General features: G+C 48.6%; 1 protein-coding gene across 1 annotated transcript in view; it reads right to left on the reverse strand.

The window, feature by feature from the left end:
* RREB1 (ras responsive element binding protein 1) overlaps positions 1-2,629 on the reverse strand; it is a 132,808-nt gene extending 130,179 nt beyond the window's left edge. The window contains 1 exon segment of the mRNA XM_055322939.1: positions 2,562-2,629. The gene's annotated coding sequence lies outside the window, so the exon portion shown is untranslated.
* Positions 2,630-18,829: the final 16,200 nt, after the last annotated feature.

An 18,829-nucleotide genomic window follows, 5' to 3' on the forward strand; every position in this document is an offset into this window, starting at 1 on the left:
CCTGTTTAACCAATTTTTTGCAGAAATTAAATTTATATTAATTATGTCACACAAAACCCTAAAAGGGTAGGATTTTTTGGCGCCACGAACCAGGAATTTTCTTTTGCCAGAGGTAATAAATGATGTTCACAACTGAGCATAAGGACAGCAAGCAAAGATTTCCAAACTGACCTGAGGAAGTGGATCAACACAGCAGTTTAAAATTGAAGAGTAAAAATGCAAGCCACATAATGGCAACTAGCTATTGCCTGAGCAGCAGATAACCAATAAACAACTTGATCAGATGCACACGAACCAGGTAGGCTTATTTTTCTCCTTCAACATTCTATACCTGTGTTGGATGCAAATAAGATCTCAGGAGTCTGCCTGAAGATATCTAAAATAAAAGACCCTTCAATCAAAAGGTCATTTGTTGGATGATGTAAATAGTTAGGAATGGATGCACCACCTGTGCCAGCTGAGTCAGACTCATCTTCCCCATCACATAGCAAACACTTGTCTGCCACAGGGCTTAGGCTCTGAATTTCTGATGAGAAACTAAGCAGTTATCCAGAAAAACCCAGAGAACGATATGCCCCGTAACAGTAAGCATCAGCAACGTTTCTGAAGTTATCATACAACCAGCAAATCCTTAAAAAAAAAAAAAAATTCCTCAAATGCAACCTGCTTGGCAGTACTTTTAAGAATGATAAAACAGTGCAAGTTCATTAACAACCTAAAATGGAGCACAAGCTAAACAAATAACTAAATCAAAGGGCTCTCTCCCTTTCTTTTGTAAAAGTGGGGGTGGGTGGGAGAGGAAGGTGTTTTTTCACACATTTAAAACTTGATAAAAGACATTCAAATGTTTAATTCATCAGTGTAACCAAAGCTCAAAACACATCAAAGCAGGATCCATCAGCGGGTACCCAGAAAGCTCCCTCCAAAATGCAGAGGTAAAACACAAACAAACAAACAAACAACAAACAACCCCTAACATTAGTTAGTGGCTCACCGATGCATAAATTATTTGAAGACTAACTTGGAACCCATTTCTTCAGAAGTTCTGTGTGACTCTTGAAGGAAGCACAGAACTAGATGTTTAAGGGAGGGGAAAAAAAAAAAAAGTTTCAGCCAAGACTCCAGCCTCTAGCTCAGACTTCCGGGTTACACTAGATCTTAGAACCATACCTGCCTACTCGAAAAAGCACCAGGTCTAGAGGATGCTTTTAAGGGCGATGGGGAGAAGAAGAAAAAACAAAACAAAACCCCACACTAACAAAACCCATCCTTTGCTCTGCAGTTCCCTTTTCTCTACCTTCCACTTCAACTTATTTCAGAATACACTCACGCGCATGCACAGACCGCTTCATGCCTAAAAGGCAAAAAGACCTCAAAAATATGGGATGCACATTAGCAGCTCAGCAGCCTGTGCAGAAATCCTCTCCAGTCTCCTCTTCGAGACCGAAATACCTCGCTATTTCCAGCATCCCTATCCAACAGGCAAACTTTATTTCCACTGACTTTCAAAAGTCTAGGCTTTCCCTCTCAACCACCCTAGAACAAGCACGGGGGCGAATTTTTCCTACTGATGGAAACAGACAGGTTTTTCAGCATACCAAAAAAAAAAAAAAAACAACAACTTATTTTTTCATTCGCCCTTCTATCTCTCCGCACCACCACCAGCCACCATCCCCTTTCCCCCTCTCCCAAAAAAAGAAAAAAAGAAAAAAAAAAAGAAAAAAAAAAAAGAAAAGAAAACTCCAAAGTGCCCCGAATGTGTGCTGCCGCTGGCTCTGAAGCCGTGTAGAATTTCGTAATGGAATGTGAACTGCTCGTCCGGATCTGGGCTCACGTTCTATCTTCTAACCAGTAAGGAGCGAGGGAGGGCAAATCTGCTGAGCAAGGAGAAATACTTTCCTCCTCTTTTATAACCCATCACGGATGCACCGCGGACGCCGGACGCGAGCTGCACGCGGCGCCTGTCAAGCCGCCCGCCCGCCCGCTGCCCCGCGTCCGCGCCCCCCGCGCCCCCCGCGCCCCGCACCCGCGCGCCCGGCCCCGGGGGAGCGACCCCCGGCCCCTTGCACAAGGCACGCCGCTTCCCAGGGAGGGGGCCGGCGACGGGAAGGACCTCCCCTGCTCCTTAGCAACCACTAAGGTCGCAGTTTCCTAAGAGACCGCGAGTGGGGAGGGGGCGCGCGCGCGGGGAGGGGGACGCGCGCGCGCGCGCGGGGCACCGGGAGCGAAGGGGGGGGCGGCCCTGCCCTGGGTCCCCCGCCCCCGGGTCGGTCCCCTGCCCCTCGGCGCCCAGCCTTGCCCCCGACTCCCGATCCTCCCCCAGCTCGGCGCTGCGGGGCCGGGATGGGAGGAGGCAGGGAAGCCCCAGAACTCGGGGAAAATTGGTCCAGCGGGCGGCGGACAAAAGTTTCCGAGCGCGCTGCACAGCTGGGCGGCGGAGCGGGCCCCGCCTCGGATGCTCCCGGCCTCCTTCCTGTGCTCGTGACGGCGCCGGGTGCCGAGGGCCCCCCCCACCCCTCCCCGCCCCCCCCCCGCCCCGCGATGCAGGCTCCGCTCCACACCGATGGCTCCCACGAAAACACGTCCACCGCCAGCGGAAGGGCCGGGGAACAATACGCGCGGACGCGGCTCCGGCCCCCGCCCGCCCCGCTCCCTCCCTCCCGGGCCGCCCGGGGGCGGGGGGCGGCGTGACCCCCGGCCGGGAGGGGGCCGCCGCGGCGAGCGGGGGAGGGCGCACGGCGGCCCGCGGCCCCCTCCCGGCCGGCGCCGTCCGCGGGGAGGATCAAAGTCCGCGGCGCAGGGCGCGGCGGATGCTCCCACCGCGCAGCCCCGCGCGGGCACCCCCGGGAGCGCCCCGGGCCGGCGGGCACCCCCGGATACCTGGCGGCGGCGGGCGGGCGCCGTCATCCCCGCGCTCCTCGGCCCGAGCGGGACTCGAAAGTATGTAGGAGAAAAGTTTCCCCTCCCACATGGGGGGGGTGGATGTCGGGGGGGAGCGAGGGCGGAAGATGGAGAGCGGCGCTGGGAAGATGTCTCTGGCCGGCCGTGCGCGCACCATCCGAGTCCCCGGCGGCGCTGGTTAAAAATAAATTCCGCGGCGGGCGCGGCGGCGCGGGTCGGGCCGGATTCCTGCGCTCGGGCGGCTAATATGGATGCGCATCAGGTCCCGGCGGCGCGGCGCGGCGCGGCGCTGCGGCGGCCGCGGCGGCTCGCGCTGGGAGCTGGTTGGCAGAGCCGGCGGCTCGGGAAGGGGAAAAGGAGCGGAGGAAGGGGAGGAGGAGGAGGAGGAGGAGGAGGGGAGGAGGGGAGGAGGAGGAGGAGGAGGAGCGGCCCGGCGCGCAGCCCGAGGGGAGAGGGCTGCCCGGCTCATCCCCGGCCGGCCCCGCCGCCCCGAGCGCACGCAGCGCGGCGTGGGGCGCTCGGGTCCTCGGCTCCGGGAAACGCCGAGTTTTTTTAAAAAAAAAAAAGAAAAAAGAAAGAAAGAAAAAAGTACAACGCGCTCCGCACACGGCACCCTCCCCATCCCCAAAAGTTCTTTAAAAGGTCGCTCCCGCTCCGCCCCGGAGCTCCCGCCGCCGCCCGAGGGCCGGCGGCCGGAGCCCGGGGCGCGTACTTACGGCCCGGCCGGGGCGCTCGGCTCGCAGGCATGATGCGGCGGGCACCGGTGGGCTGCGGGCGGAGGGAGAGGAGAGATGCAAACTTGTTCCGGAAAAGGAATCAAAATGGCGTTTCTGGATGTGCAAAGTTCATCAACTCCGCAGTCACTTCCCCTCCTCCTCTTCTCCCGCTGGGAGGGCGGTGGGCGAGGAGCTGGCGACCCCGGCGCCCCAGCCGTCGTCCCGGCCCCCGCCGCGGCCCCCCGCCCCGCTTCCCGGCCGCACGCTCGGAGGCTCGCTCTCCCCCTCTCACCCTGATAAGTAGACACATCACGTGTTGCTCCTGCGAGTCTCCTGGGGACGTGTTACTGAGCGGCGGCGGCGGCGGCGGCGGCGGCCCGGGCCCCGGCCCCGGCCCGGGGGTGGGGGTGGGGGTGGGGGGGCCCGGCCCCCGCGGGTCCCCGCGGGTCCCCGCCCCCGCCCCGACCTTCGCGGGGCGGCCGCCGCTCGCATCCCGGGATGGATGGAGGTGGAGCCCCCCCACCCCCACCCCCACGGCGGCCCCGGGTCGGCCCCACGCCCTCCGCCGGCGCCCCGGGGGGAGGGGGCTCGGCCCCGCGCTCGCCGGCCGGCCGCCCCCCGGGACCACCGCGCCCCCGCCCCGGCAGCCGCCTCCCCGCCCCGGCTTCCCATCACTTCCCTGCAGGGTTTGTTTCACTATTTTAACGGAGGACACGGCGAGGCAGCGATGCCCGGGAGGCCGGGAGGGGGGTGGCGTGGGGGGTCCCCGGGGGGGCGGACCGCGGGCGACCCCCCCCCACCCCCCGCGCCGCTCCCGCCCCACGCGGTCCTCGCGCTGCATCCAGGTGGGGCGGGTGGATGATGGGGCAGGCGATTAAGGAACCAGCGCTTCACCCCGCCCCCAACTTAGGGCTGCTTCTCTCCCAGGCCCCGGTCCTTGTAAGCTCCGGGGCAGCAGCCGCCCGGGCCCGGGAGCGTGTTCTCCGTCCAACAAATCCCAAGCGGACTTGGCTTCTGTCAGCTCCCCTTCCCCACGCTCCACGACTGACGCTCCGGGCCCCGGGCGGGGGGCAGGGGGGGAGGGAGGGGGCTGCCCCCACCCCCGCCCCTTCCCGGGCTCCTACCGCCCCCTGCGTCCCCACCCCGCGACGGCACTGCTGATGCTGTGTCATCCACGTCGCCCTCCGAGGCACCGGGGAGGCACCGGGGAAGCCACACGCAATATCTCTCACTTTCAGAGCCTCCTGTCTCAACTCTGCAACGCAGGGGCCCTCCTTGGAGCTGCTCCTTCTCCATCCCCAGGGCGGCTGCCACCGCGCTGGGCTGGCCTCGGCGGGGCTTAGGCGGCCCAAGTTATCACCGAGCCCCAGAGACACCAGGCCTGGGCTGTGCTTCCTCCAACAAGCCACTGACACGCTTCCTTCCCACTGTGCATACTTTTCCTACAGGGCTTCTGCGAGGGGGGCCTGTTGGTGGCCCTTGGAAACCTCTTTAGACAGATAGGGGAGGACTGTGGTTTTGGAAAATAAACATCACCCCACCCGGCCAGTTTCTGAGGACAAACGTGCCTCCTAACTAGTTGTAGAGAAGACTACTGTAGAGCTAGGGCGTTGCAGATGAGTTAGGCAAGGCGGGGTGATAGGGTTGCTGCTGGCTTCTCTCTACGGACCGTGACCTTTGACCTCGGCTCTCCCACTCGGGCTCCTGTGAGGACACTTGGGTGCCACACAAAGTCGAACACGCCGTCATGGGTGGGCCTTTGATTTGCGGCCTCCCGTGGAACTCTGGTTCTCAGGGCTGCAGCTGGAAAGAAGTGTCTGTCCAGGCATGGATGAAATGAATGGATTCTGGCCAAGATAGAACTTTACAGAACCAAGCAAAAACAGTTGGACCATTACCCCTGACGGGAACTGATTCAGCTGCTGGTCTCTCTGACGTCCAGAATCATCAACATTAAGTTTTCAAAACCTGTTATGTTTCCCAGGGTCTACTGTTTACTGAGGAAAACTAGTCAGAGGAACTTCGGCACTTGCATTTTCCTATGCCTCCCCTCCGCTCCCACCACCCCCACCCTCACCCAGGTCCCCAAGTGTGTTATCAAGTGCTTTTGTGAAGACAGGCGTGCCAGAGGAGGAACAGGCGGGTCTCTAAGCAGAAGTAATAGTTCACACGGTCACCAGAGAATTGGTGTCTGGAGCTTCTGAGTTGTAACCTGTTCCGGTGAGAAGGCAAAAAGGAGGGCCAAGGAGGGAATGCTAGTTTATTTAGTTGCCTTGCCTCAAGATTCAAGAGTTATTAGCCATTCCTGGTCCCCACCCCCCCCCCAGCCAGTGGTAAGTTTTGAATAGGAACAACATCAAAATTGGAATGTTGCTTATGATGTTAGCTTATTCTGTAAAATAGAAGTACACTGAAACCTGCAAAGCTGCATGAATTCTCATGACCACTCACCACCTTTATAACCTCATCTAAAAAGAACTTAAAAGTAACTTTTGAAAACCAAACTCTAGGGCTGTCTCGCTGGCCCAGTCAGTAGAGCATGTGACTCCTGACTCCTCCCTCAGGGTCATGAGTTCAAGCCCCACATTGGGCATGGAGTCCCACTTTTAAAAAAATAAAAATAAAAATTGAATTCTAATGATACTGGGCTCCGTGTTCATCTTTTTTAGCTAATTAATAATCTTGGGAGCCAAATGAGGTGTTCAAAGTTCTCTTTGTTCACACTCACATAAGTATCATTTACCCAACAAGTATTTATTGGACATCTAATAGGTTAAAAGAGTCCTGCTATCAAAACTAGAGAGAGATGCCTCTCCACACCCACTTAGGATGGCTAAAATAAAAAGGATAGATGCAAGTGTTGACAAAGGATGAGGAGAAATTGAAACCCTCATACACTGCTGGTGGGAATGTAAAATGGTGAGGCCACTTTTAAAAAACACCGTGGCAGTTCTTCCTCAGAATGCTAAGCATAGCTTTGCTGTACGATCCAGCCATTCCACTTGTAGGTACACACTTAAGAAACGAAAACATATGTCCACACAAGAACTTGTACACAACTGTTCCAAGTGGAAACAATCCGAATAACCATCAATTGAGGAATTAATAAACAAAATGCGGTATATCCATACATGGAGTTATTAGTCAAAAGGAATGACACAGGGACACACGCTACAAAATGGTCAATGTTGAAAACATACTAAAGAAGCCAGACCCAAAAGGACAGATATTATATGCTTCTGTTTATATGGAATATCCAGAATAGGCCAATCTATAGAAACGGAAAGTAGATTACTGGTTAGAGTTGATAACTTAGAGGGATATGGGGATCGACTACTAATGTGCACGGCGTTTCTTTCTGGGGTGATGAAAATGTTCTAAGATTGATAGTGGCGATGACTGCACACTCTGAATATACAAAAGCCACTGAATTATGCACTTCAAACGGATGATTTGTATGGTAGGTAAGTTATGTCTTAATTAAGCTGGTATGTATATACATCACGAAATTTTTAAAAAAGGAATTGTGTAAAAAAAAAAAGGAATCGTGCTAGATTCTCTAGCAGAGAAGTGGCACAAATATGGATAATTTATACCCATGCTTTAAAAGAATTTATAGTCCAATTCTCTGCATCCACATGAAGTAATCATGAAATGCAGACCAACCAATATTACGGACCATTAAATCGGTTGCAAGATTCAGGGGTTCCAAAAAAAGGAGATCACTTCTATAAAAAGCAATCAGGGAAAGCTTCATGGAGGAGAAAGCCAATGGAGCTGAGCCAGGGAGAACAGCTAGAAATTTTGTAGATGGAGACTGGGATTAGAATCAGCAGATGCAAAGGCATGATTGTAGCAAGTCATGGGTCCTGTTCAGGATGGAATCTAGTATGGCCAGATTATGACATGTACAGGAATATGCAGGTGACACGACCAAAAGGTAAACAAGCTGAAGCTCTACCCACAAAGAATTCTGAACACCATCCAGGGAAAACCTCAGGTATGAGGGCCTGAACTAGGGTAGGGGCAGAGGGACTGGAGAACAGAGGATCAGGAACAAATGCGAAAGTCACAGGTAGAGGCCCATTTGGGGTGGAAGACGACAGAGTGGGTGAGACTGAGTTCGAGGTGGAAATAAATGGCAAACATCATGCTGCTGTGCCACGGGAGAGAATCAGGAAGAAAAAGGATTGGAGAAGCCTGGGTGGATGAGGTGACATTCGTGGGACCTCACAAGAGGTGGAAGGTGGCCCCCAGGCACAGAGGAGGGGGCAGGGCACTCCAGGCCCAGGGAGCCGTGAGTACTAAGCACAAGGGCAGAGAGGCAGAAAACAAGGTCACTCTCCTGAACTGCAAATACCTCACTCTGTGGCTGGAGCAGAGGGAGGAGGGGAGGAGGCAGCAAGAGATGGAGCTGGAGAAATCGCCATGGGCCAGACGGCGGCCGAGAGCTCCGTGCACCTCGCAGCTCACCTGGACTTTATCCAAGGCTGAGGCCCCGAAACGCTTAAGGAGGAAGGTAGGCAGAGCCACCCTCGTGGGACTGTGGAGAAGGGTATGGAAAATTCGAGACAGGAAGGCTAGTTAGGGATTAACAGAAGAGCCCGTCGAAGAAATAATGAGGACCTAGGAAGACAGACCTGGGTGTAGAGGTAGGGAAGAAGGGATTGCCTGGAAATATAATTAGGCTACAGATTCCATAGAGCCTGACCAATTCCATAGGAGAGGAAGGAAAACCACCCCTCTGGGGCACCAAAAGAAGGGAAATCATGGCAGGCGTGGCGGCGTGACACGTGACAGCGAAGGGGCTAGAGCACAAACAGTGGGACAGGTGGAGGGACTAGATCCGATGGGAGACGTTACAGAGATGGAATCCATCGGGCTTGGGGCCAACTAGTTGTGGCATGAGAAGAAGGGAGAATGAAAGAAGGCTGCTTCCCTGGGCTCAGGTTTGGTACCTGGAGGGGGAGTGGGTCCATTCACCAGGGGCGTGAGTGTTGGGGAGAGGCAGGTGGTAAGGGGGAGGGGCCTGGGGAGATGTCCTAGGGACAGAGAGGATGGGCAGGGAAATGCTAGAAGCTGAACCCTGGGGGAGTGCCTACAGTGAGGTGGGTGGAGAGAGAGTGGCAAGCACTCTCTCTTTGTCCCTAAAGGAGCAAGACAGCCAAGGAAGTGGGGGCTGTTGAGGAAAAAAGGTGGTCAACAGCATTAAAATACAGAGAAATTGGGGCACCTGGGTGGCTCAGTGGTTGAGCATCTGCCTTGGGCTCAGGTTGTGATCCTGGGGTCCTGGGATCGAGTCCCACATAGGGACCCTGTTTCTCCCTCTACCTCTGCCTCTCTCTCTCTCTGTGCTGTCATGCATAAGTAAATAAAATCTTTAAAAAAAATAAAATAAAAATACAAAGAAATCAAGGCAAAGGGCCCCAAAAGAAGTGAGGTCTGAAATGGTGAGTTGACTGGAGAGTTGTAGGGTAGAAGCGCCATGCATGTGGTTCCAGAGCCGCTGGAAGAGGAAGTGAAAGCCCTGGGCTGTTGAGAAGTTAGGTGATGAGCAGAAGGGAAAGAACAGCAGCAGTGGTAAGAACAGCTGGTCTTTACCCACCACCTCCCAGGCGCCAGGCACCGTGCTAAGGGCCTCGCGCGGATGACCGTGCTCAGCCCCTCTGCCCTCTGATCGATCGGGGAGGTGCTGTCATCATCCTGTTCTGCAACTGCCCAAACCAAAGCAGACTCCCAACGTCACACTGCTGGGCCACGGCAGGGCTGGCAGGGCTTGGTTAGACACACACAGACGGCCTGACCCCACCCCCCAAGAACCTGCTCTTTTATTGTCATCAGTCAATTCAGAATTAAGTGGTTTGCTGACAAAAAAAAATTAAAACTATTTGGATTGGAGTCCTCTCAATAAAATACCGTTGTTGGGGGCCGTGCAGAAGAACCACTGTCTGTGCGGTGGTTTTTACAAGGATTTAATTAGGAAAGATAAGTGAATGTACAGCTTAAGATTTGCTAATTTTGTTTATCACCAACCCCCCTTCACATGAGCCTAAAATACAAACTCTTTTTTTTTTTTAAAGATTTTATTTATCCACGAGAGACACACAGAAGCAGAGACACAGGCAGAGGGAGAAGCAGGCTTCCTGTGGGGAGCCCAGTGCAGGACTTGATCCCAGGACCCCAGATCGTGCCCTGAGCCCAAGGCAGATGCTAACCACTGAACCATCCAGATGCCCCCCTTAAAATACAAACTCTTGATGATGATCTAGCAGAGTCTACACTCTTACTGTCTATACCACTGGTTCTCAGCTGGGGTGATTTTGACCACTGGGGGCAGGGGACGGATGTTCAGCAATGTCTGGAGACATTTTTAGTTGTCACAAGTCGGGGGAAGGGTATTGCTTAATATCTATGGGTAGAGGCCAGGAATACCACCTAGCATCCCACAGGCACAGGGCAGCACCACAACAGTGAAAATGTGCTCCCAAATGGCAGTTGTGCCAGGGTTGAGAAACCTTGCTTGATAGTACCTTGGGGTGCCTTGGGGTGCCTCTAGGAATATCAGCATCCAGGAAAGAGGCTTCAGAATGGGTAACCACCCAGAGCACTGATGTCAACAGGAAAGGAATGTGGATCCCAAGAGAGAGAGAATATGGATAAATGAAATAGAGAACTGCCTACTGGGGTGTGCGTGTGTGTGTGTGTGTGTGTGTGTGTGTGTGTGTGTGTGTGTGACAGAGAGAGAGAGAGATCAGCCTTGGAGGAAAAGAGGGATGCTTCTTATCCTATGACAGGAGGAAAAGGAATAGGAACATACTGAGAAATGCTGGTGGGAAACAGGCAAGTCGCAGGACTTCCCATCTAATGGTGTTGAATATGGAAAAGCAGCAGCCAGAGAGGGAGGGGAGATCATGGCGCTGAGGCTTAAGGAGAGAAGAAATGTCAGAGCTGGTGGGAGAGAAATTCTGCTGTTTTTAGCTTCCATGCCATGGAGCCACAGAAGAGAGAAAACATATGGTAGGGATTATGGACAGTTGGAAATTGAAATGAGTAAAATCCATCACAAGGGGGATGACACTGAAAGGGCTGAGCTTGAGAACCAGGAGTGGCCAGGGCCCCAGAGAAGAGGAAAAAGCAGGCCGGGTGGCAGGAAGGGTGTGGAAGGTACAAGGATCGGAGTAGGGCTGGGACCCGGGCACTAGAGAGAGGCTCAGGGGAGTAAGTGAACAAAATAACTCCTGTGAGATTGAGCAGGAGTTCCACCCATGCTCTGAGGACATGAAAGCTAGAAGAAGGGTGCATGGTCCTTGAGTCCTCGAGTGGATGGTCCTGTCACTGAAAATGAAGGAGGGGACGGGCTTGAGGGGAACACAGGTGGAGTGGGTCCGTCAGGCCTCTCTTGAGGGCAGTGTGCCTGAGAGGTCAGGAGGTAACCAGCACAGAGGAGAAGGGGCAGGCATAGACCGATGGCACTGGCATCAGGGGAGGCCTGGAGGGCTCTACTGTGTCCCCCCAAATTCGTCTGTTGAAATCCCAGCCCCTAAGACCTTAGAATGAGACTCTCTTTGGAGATACGGACTTTACTAAAGTAATTAAGGTTAAATGAGGTCATAGGGATGGGCCGGTGTCCTTGTAAAAAGAGATGAGGACACAGATTCACCACAGAGCGAAGACCGTGTGGGGACACACAGGGAGAAGGTGTCACGTGTGTGCCAAGGAGAGAGGCCTTGGAAGAAGCCAGCCTTGATGGCACCTTGAGCTCCAACATCTGGCCTCTGGACCTGTGAGAATACATTTCTGATGTTCAAGCCCCCAGCCCGTGGTTCCTTATTACAGCAGCCTGAGCTCAGTGATACAAGAAAGGAGGGAGGTGAAAACACGGTAGGCCTACTGTGGAAGGACGGAAGAAAGCACGGTCATTGGGATGCCTGGGTGGCTCAGTGGTTGAGCATCTATCTGCCTTTGGCTCAGGGAGTGATCCTGGAGTCCCGGGATCAAGTCCCGCAAGGGGCTCCCTGCACGGAGCCTGCTTCTCCCTCTGCCTCTCATTCTGTGTATGTCTCATGAATAAATAAATAAAAATCTTAAAAAAAATAAAAAAGCACAGTCATTGACATCACAGCTTCCCCGGTGAGTGGGAGAACTAGTCTCTGCAAGGAGAGGCTTTCCAAGGAAGAGATGCCTCTAAAGACAAACCGAGTGTCCATCGAGGTGCAGAGGGAGGGGAAGTACTGTGGAGAAATCCATCTTAGAGGGAGGGCATCCGCGTCCTCAGTGGATTGCACACCTCTTGAAAGCGTGGCCTAGTCCTGCAAATGATTTCTCCACCCCGAGGCTGGCACAGGGACTGCCCAATTGCAGGTACTCAGTGAATCTGCTTTGCAAACTGTGCAGATGTGGAGGGATGGCAACGAACTGGAGAGGGCTGGGGGCACAGGGGTAACTGCTTTGCTCAGGGGTGGCAGAGAAGCCAGGAAGGGCTTTGCCCAGGAGTGGTGAATACAGCAAAAGGCCGAGAGGTGGGTAGAGAGCTGTCCTTTAGAATTTCCAAATCCCCTTTAGTAATGCAGCCAATTAAACCCTCTCTCTCAGATAAGTGGTGCAGAATCACAGGGATGGGCTCCGGAGAACACCTTTCTAAACTGCTGTTATCCTAAATACGTTATTACTTTAGCTGCTCAGATAACTCGAGGAATGCATTATTTCTGGTGGCTGACAGTCTTCCCTTTTAAGCGTGAGCCATTTGAAGTAGAAGCTTTTTTCAAAAATGTATTATGTACTGCTTGCTTTTTCTCCTTTTTCTAAGAAAAAACCAGAAAGTCAAGCTATGAACAAAAGGAGAGTAGCGTAAACTTCAAATACTATATTGTATTTTCATACAAAGATAACTTTTTATAAACAAGATTTGTAAAAAAAAAAATTAATTAATTAAATTAAAAAACAAATAAGATTTGTACTAGGCCAGAAAGTGATCACATCCTCAAGGAAACTATTCATCCTTGAGGTATGGAACAGCTATTTCCTAGCATGCCCACAGTAAATTCCAATTAGAGTTTTTGTCTGCTTTTTGTTATTCTTTCCTCCCTCATTATCTGGCTATCCCTCGTCACTTCTTTCTGAATTCAGTGTGCCTGCCCACCAATAGCAATCTCCCCTTCCCTTTCTAATTGATCCTTTCTAACCCACAGCGGTTAGGAAACTGGATAGCCAACACTGTTAAAAAATGTGCCGAAAATAAGCCTGAGGACCTGCACCTCTTTTTGGTTGGTGCCCAGAAGTCAAGAGTTGCTTATGTCCTGATTCTCAGTTGGGTTGTCGGCCTACTTCTAGGCTATAAAGTCATTTTAAAATATCAGCACATAGGGGAGGATAACTCTTTGAAGCCAACTTGCCCTCTGTGACGAAAGTGCACTGCTTTACTAGAATTTTAGAACGATGGAACTTCCGGGGACACAAAAAGGCCAGCTGTCCTTCCTTCTGCCTTCAGACAAGATGGCAAGTCTTAGAAAAACTGCTTTAGTCTCACTGGATGGAGAGTCTTCCTTTGCCTTTAAGACATGGACTTATCATTCAATATCTGTTTCTCTGTGGGAGAGAGCTCTCCAATCATGACCCAGAGTATAAATAAGCGAAATAAATATTTCTTCAATAAGTAAGATGTATGTGTGCCTGTGCATGCAGTTGAGAACGTGCAAACCAAAGCAAAATTTCTATAGTTTCTGTTAAGCAGACCCCCAGATGGCACTTGTAAGTAGAGGTCGTCACTGACAGTGCGTTAGCATTCCTGTCGGACCCGTCTACCTTGCCTGGCCACTGGTCGCCTTGCTTACAGGATAGGTCCCCACGTCCCCAGGTCAAAGGAGAAGCCGGGAGTTTTCAACTGTATAAAGGGCTGTCTAAGTCACATGACTAGATAGCCATGAAAAACCCTGCCCATTAGTAACCTGAAAACAACAACATGTGCATCCTCATGGACAGACAACCCTTTCCCTCAGAAAGAAATAAAGTCCTATCCAGGGCTTATGTGCCACTGCACAGTAAATGGGGAACTGGGATGATTTCACCCACAGCCTCCGATTTATATAAGGCAGTGGACTTAGGGATGTCAGGCACTTTGACATGCAAACCTTACGTAAATAATGGAGTACGTGCTCAGAAAAATCAGGTATTCTAAAGTGTGTAGGCTGATTTGATGTGACTTCTCCATGTGACTAAAGAAACTTGACATTCATTTATTCATTCAACAATGGGTAGCCAACGATAGTGTTCCAGGCTCCATAGACAACAGTAAACAAAGCACGCAAGATCTCTCTGTCCTAGTGAGTCATGTAGGCTAAAGATGTGCTATGTTTTAAATAGCAAAATGCCATGAACATTTTAACAGGTATACTACAAGTTGCTTCCACCAGAGGAACTTTAACAATAAAGCCAGTGTTTGCCTCTGCTCTAGGTTGAATTGTGTCCCCCACCCCCACCCCAATTCATATGTTGAAGTCAGCCCCCGGGGCCTCAGAAGGTGACTAGAGGAATTATTAAGGTAACATGATTACATGTTACCTTACACAGGTAATTGAGGTTAAGATGATGAGATCATTTAGGTGGGCCCTAAATATGGCTGCTGTCCCTATAAGAACAGAGGACTGAGACACAAACACACTCACACAGAAGACCATGTGAAGACAGGAAGGAGATGGCCATCTGCAAGCCAAGGAGGGAGGGCTCAGAAGAAACTAACCCTGCCCACACCCTGATCTTGAACTTTGAGCCTCCAGAACTGTGAGAAGTAAGTGCCTGTTAGACAACAAGCCACCCAGTCTGTAGTACTTTGTTATGGCAGCCCTAGCAGGCTAGAATAGCCTCCAAAGCCCAAACCTTATCTGCCCCAAGTGCTGGGAGCATCTGTGAGTTGGAACAATTTCATCAGAACTATCAGCAAGGAGTTTGGTATCCAAGTGCCTAAGTATAGACTCAATGGAATGAAAAGACCTTAAATGTTACTTGAAGGAGCAAACAGTATTTAGCTGATATTACGGTAAGACAAATTTGTGACAATACTAAAAGTAAAGCCAATTGGAAAGCAATCTGTTTAAGAATCTGAAATTAACTACTAAAACCATGCTACATTCATGAAACAAATACTTTACACCTTTTTAAATGATCCAGTAGAAGAATGCCTAATCTCATTTTATTTTATTTAAGATTTTTTTTTTTTTTTTTTTTTTTTTTTTTTTTTTTTTTTTTTTTAGGGACGCCTGGGTGGCTCAGCAGTTGCATGTCTGCATTTGGCTCAGGGCGTGATCCTGGAGTCCTGGGATCGAGTCACACAACAGGCTCCCTGCGTGGAGCCTGCTTCTCCCTCTGCCTGTGTCTCTGCCTCTCTGTCTCTCATGGATAAATAAATAAAAGATTTTAAGATTTTATCTCTCATGGATGGATAAATAAATAAATAAATAAATGGTTTTAAGATTTTATTTATTTATCCATGAGACACACAGAGAAGGAGGCAGAGAAAGGGAGAAGCAGGCTCCCTGGGATTGATGCAGGACTCGATCCCAGGACCATAGGATGACCTGAGCCAAAGGCAGACGCTCAACCACTGAGCCTCCCAGGCATCACCCCTAATCTCATTTTAAAAGTTTGTGGTGTATTTCTTTAGGTGAAAAAAACCCTGGCTACAAATAGAGAGTCCTATTTTTGTAAATAGCAATGAAAATTTTTACTCACATCTAAATTAAAAAAGAAGAGGTGGACATCAAAAAGTTAAAATGGTGCTTACATCTAGATAGAGAAAATATTTTACCTTTTGCTGTTCTGCTTATTTCTGTTTCCTTTTCTCTGTGATAAACCTGGAATGATTAAAAGGGGAAAAATAGTATCATTAAATGAAATGACTATCCATTACATGAAATGACTATCTTTAATGTCATTGAAATCAATACCAAACTCAAGGATTTGAAGCAATTATCTGCAGAACGTCCTAGACAACATAAGCAACATAAGTAGCTCACATCTTAAAACACACAGCTCTTTCCATATCAGATCCATTCCTCTTCCTCACCTTTTAGCTTTTTCTATAATTCCACCAGTTCCTTATATTTCCTATGGATTACAGCCATAACGCAGTGTATCAGATCATGGTTTGTTCCTAAATTGAAATCCAAGTTTCCGTCTTCGGCTAAAAGAAAAATGCTTCTTTCTTCTCAGGTTTCTCAGAAATTAGATTTTACATAAAGCAAGATGGGGACTGCAAATACCCTTGGAAGTGGCAGATTACAGAGGAAAGAGCATGCACCAGGACATGATCCAGCCCTGGGTCCTATCCTACCTGCCTCTATTATTTACCGGGTGTCGGCATGTCTAACTCTGGCAAACTTCAGTTCCTTCAACTATAAAGCAAATGTAATAACTACCCGGGTACTGTCATGAGGATTAAAAAAGATAACATGCATAAAGCATTCAAAAAAAGGCATCTGGTCCATGGCAGGTGTACAGTAAACTATACCTCTTATTTTATATGTATATAAAACTTTGATGCTTCATATTTACACTTTGCAATCAAACACATAGATCTTAATCCAATAAAAGTATCCAATAAAAGTATTAAGGTTATATCAAATTCTCTATGTAATCTTTTAACTCTCTTTTAAAGATTTACTTACTTATGTTAGAGAGAGATTGAGAGTGCACAAGCAGGAGTGGCAGAGAGAGAGGTAGACATAATCTCAAACAGACTCGGCACTGAGCATGGAGCATGACGCAGGGCTGGATCCCAGGACCCTGAGATCATGACCTGAACTGAAACCAAGAGTCAGACGCTCAACTGACTGCACCACCCACATGACCCTCATGTAATCTTTAAAAAAGTAAAATAAAATTAAAAAAAAAAAACAGAATAGTGTCACATCAAGGTCATTATTTCTTAACTGTTACATGATAACCATCCATTTATGAGTACACATATATAGCTGAATTTATCTATGTGTGCATGTGTATACATACAAGATACTTGAAAAGTAAAGTTGCTCATAATCATTTTTAATGTTACTTAAATTACATCACAGTGACCGTGGACAAGATAAAACACTTAAAACTGAAATGCTGAGTTGGAGATCTTCTGCAGTCATTAGAAAAATGGCTTATTTTATAGAAAGGGATAGACTTGAGTGATGTGACACTGTGACTGGTCAAGCTGCTACTGTTATTTCAAATGAATTTGGGATAAGTGCTGATTTTCATACAATTACTTCAACAGAGAACCAGAGGCACTCGGGGAGTACAAAATGCGTCCAAACCAAACAGCTAGAAGTTGGTAGACACAGCTCTGGAATCCAAGTCCTCTGTCTACGGCTCAAGTTCTCTGTCTGCGGCTCAAGTTCTTTCTATTGCACTGCAGAGAATGAGAGGAAAATTTACATCTTGAGTAGGCTATAAGTCTGTAGTCACACACAGAAACAAACTCGGAATTAAAAAAAAATTGGAGGGAGAGGGGATAAGTGCATCCAGATACTAAACATGCAATAAAGCTAGAATGCACAGAATGCACTATGCTATAGTTTTAATGCCGTGATATATTATCAGTGGAATCAAATGGAAAACCTAGAAGTATTTGGTCTATGATAAAGATGGCACTTCAAATCACTGGAGAAAGATAGATTAGTCATCATAGTTGAACAACTGAAAGGGAAAAAAAATTCACAGCAAATACCAACTTCACACTAACTTTATACCAAAAGCGAAAATTATTCCAAGTGAATTACAGAATTAAATGTAAAATATCAAATCTTAAAAGAACCAGAAGAAAAATAGGTAGATATTAATTTGAGGGAGGAGGAATAAACCATAAAGGAAAAGATGTAGATTTTCAATCACATAATAATTGAAGTTTAAATACATTAAAAAAAAAACAAAACAAAACACTGTAGGCCAAACTGAAAGGGAAATTATAGGCTAGGAAAAAAACATATTTACAGGCAGAGTTAGTTAAGAACCTCAATATAATAAAAGCAACACTTTACTGAGCCTTTATTAGGTGTAAGACATGCTAAGCTCTCTGCACACAGTATCTTGCCATAATCTTTTAAGGGAGATACAATTAGTTCCACTTTTAAAATAAAAAATGGAGACACTGAGTGGCTAAGAAGTATCATACCCAAGGTCTTACAGCTAATAAGTAGCATAACAGAGATATGGATGTAGAATTCTAAGTTCCAAGCTTTTCCTCTTAATTTTTATATACTACAGGGTCTCATAAGTCAATACAAAAGAACACCTCCACTGCAAAATGAGCAAAGAATATGGAGAAGCCATCCACAAAAGAAAACATATAAATACTTAATGAACACATTTTTCATGTTCAACATTAGTAGTACTACAAGAAATGCAAAGTAAAACATGCAATAAGATTTTTTCATGGGCATCCCGGGTGGCTCAGTGGTTTAACGCTGTCTTCGGCCCAGGGCGTGATCCTGGAGGGGTCGAGTCCCACATCAGGCTACCGGCATGAAGCCTGCTTCTTCCTCTGCCTGTGTCTCTGCCTCTCTCTCTCTCTCTGTCTCTTTCTCTCTCTGTGTGTCTCTCATGAATAAATAAATAAAATCTTAAAAAAAAAAAGACTTTTTTTCTCTGTCCGATAGGCAAAAAATATTTTGAAATGTCAACATCTAGTTTTGGCAAAGCTGAGGAAACAAGATGGATGTTGTGGGAATGATATTCATCACCTAAAACAGAAATTAGAGAATATAACTATTTTGTTCTCAAAAATTAGTTCTTTCGGATAGCCATTTCACTTCTAAAAAAAAAAAAAAAGAAAAGACTTCTAGAAATTTTGCTAAAGAGATAAACACAAAGATGCAAGGATGGTTGTCATTAGATTATTCACCCCCACAAAAAATTAGAAACAAGCTAAAAGTATACCAACAGGACTCAGGGACATGAATGGTAAAACATTCACATGATGTTAACCATCAGCAATCATGAAGTGTAAAGCTACTTAAAGCTACTTGGAAAATGTACAAAATATAGTATGTGAAAAACAAGTCTTACAAAACTGTATGTGCTTTTAAAATTTTATTTTTTATTTTTTAGAGGGAGAGAGAGAGATGCAGTGGGAGATGGAGAAAGAGAATTTTAAGCAGACTGTATGCCCAGTGCATAGCCTGATGTAGGACTCAATTTCATAACCCTGAGATCATAGCCTGAACCAAAATCAAGAG

This window comes from Nyctereutes procyonoides, unplaced genomic scaffold, assembly GCF_905146905.1.
Source record: "Nyctereutes procyonoides isolate TBG_1078 unplaced genomic scaffold, NYPRO_anot_genome, whole genome shotgun sequence".
NCBI classification, from domain to species: Eukaryota; Metazoa; Chordata; class Mammalia; order Carnivora; family Canidae; genus Nyctereutes; species Nyctereutes procyonoides.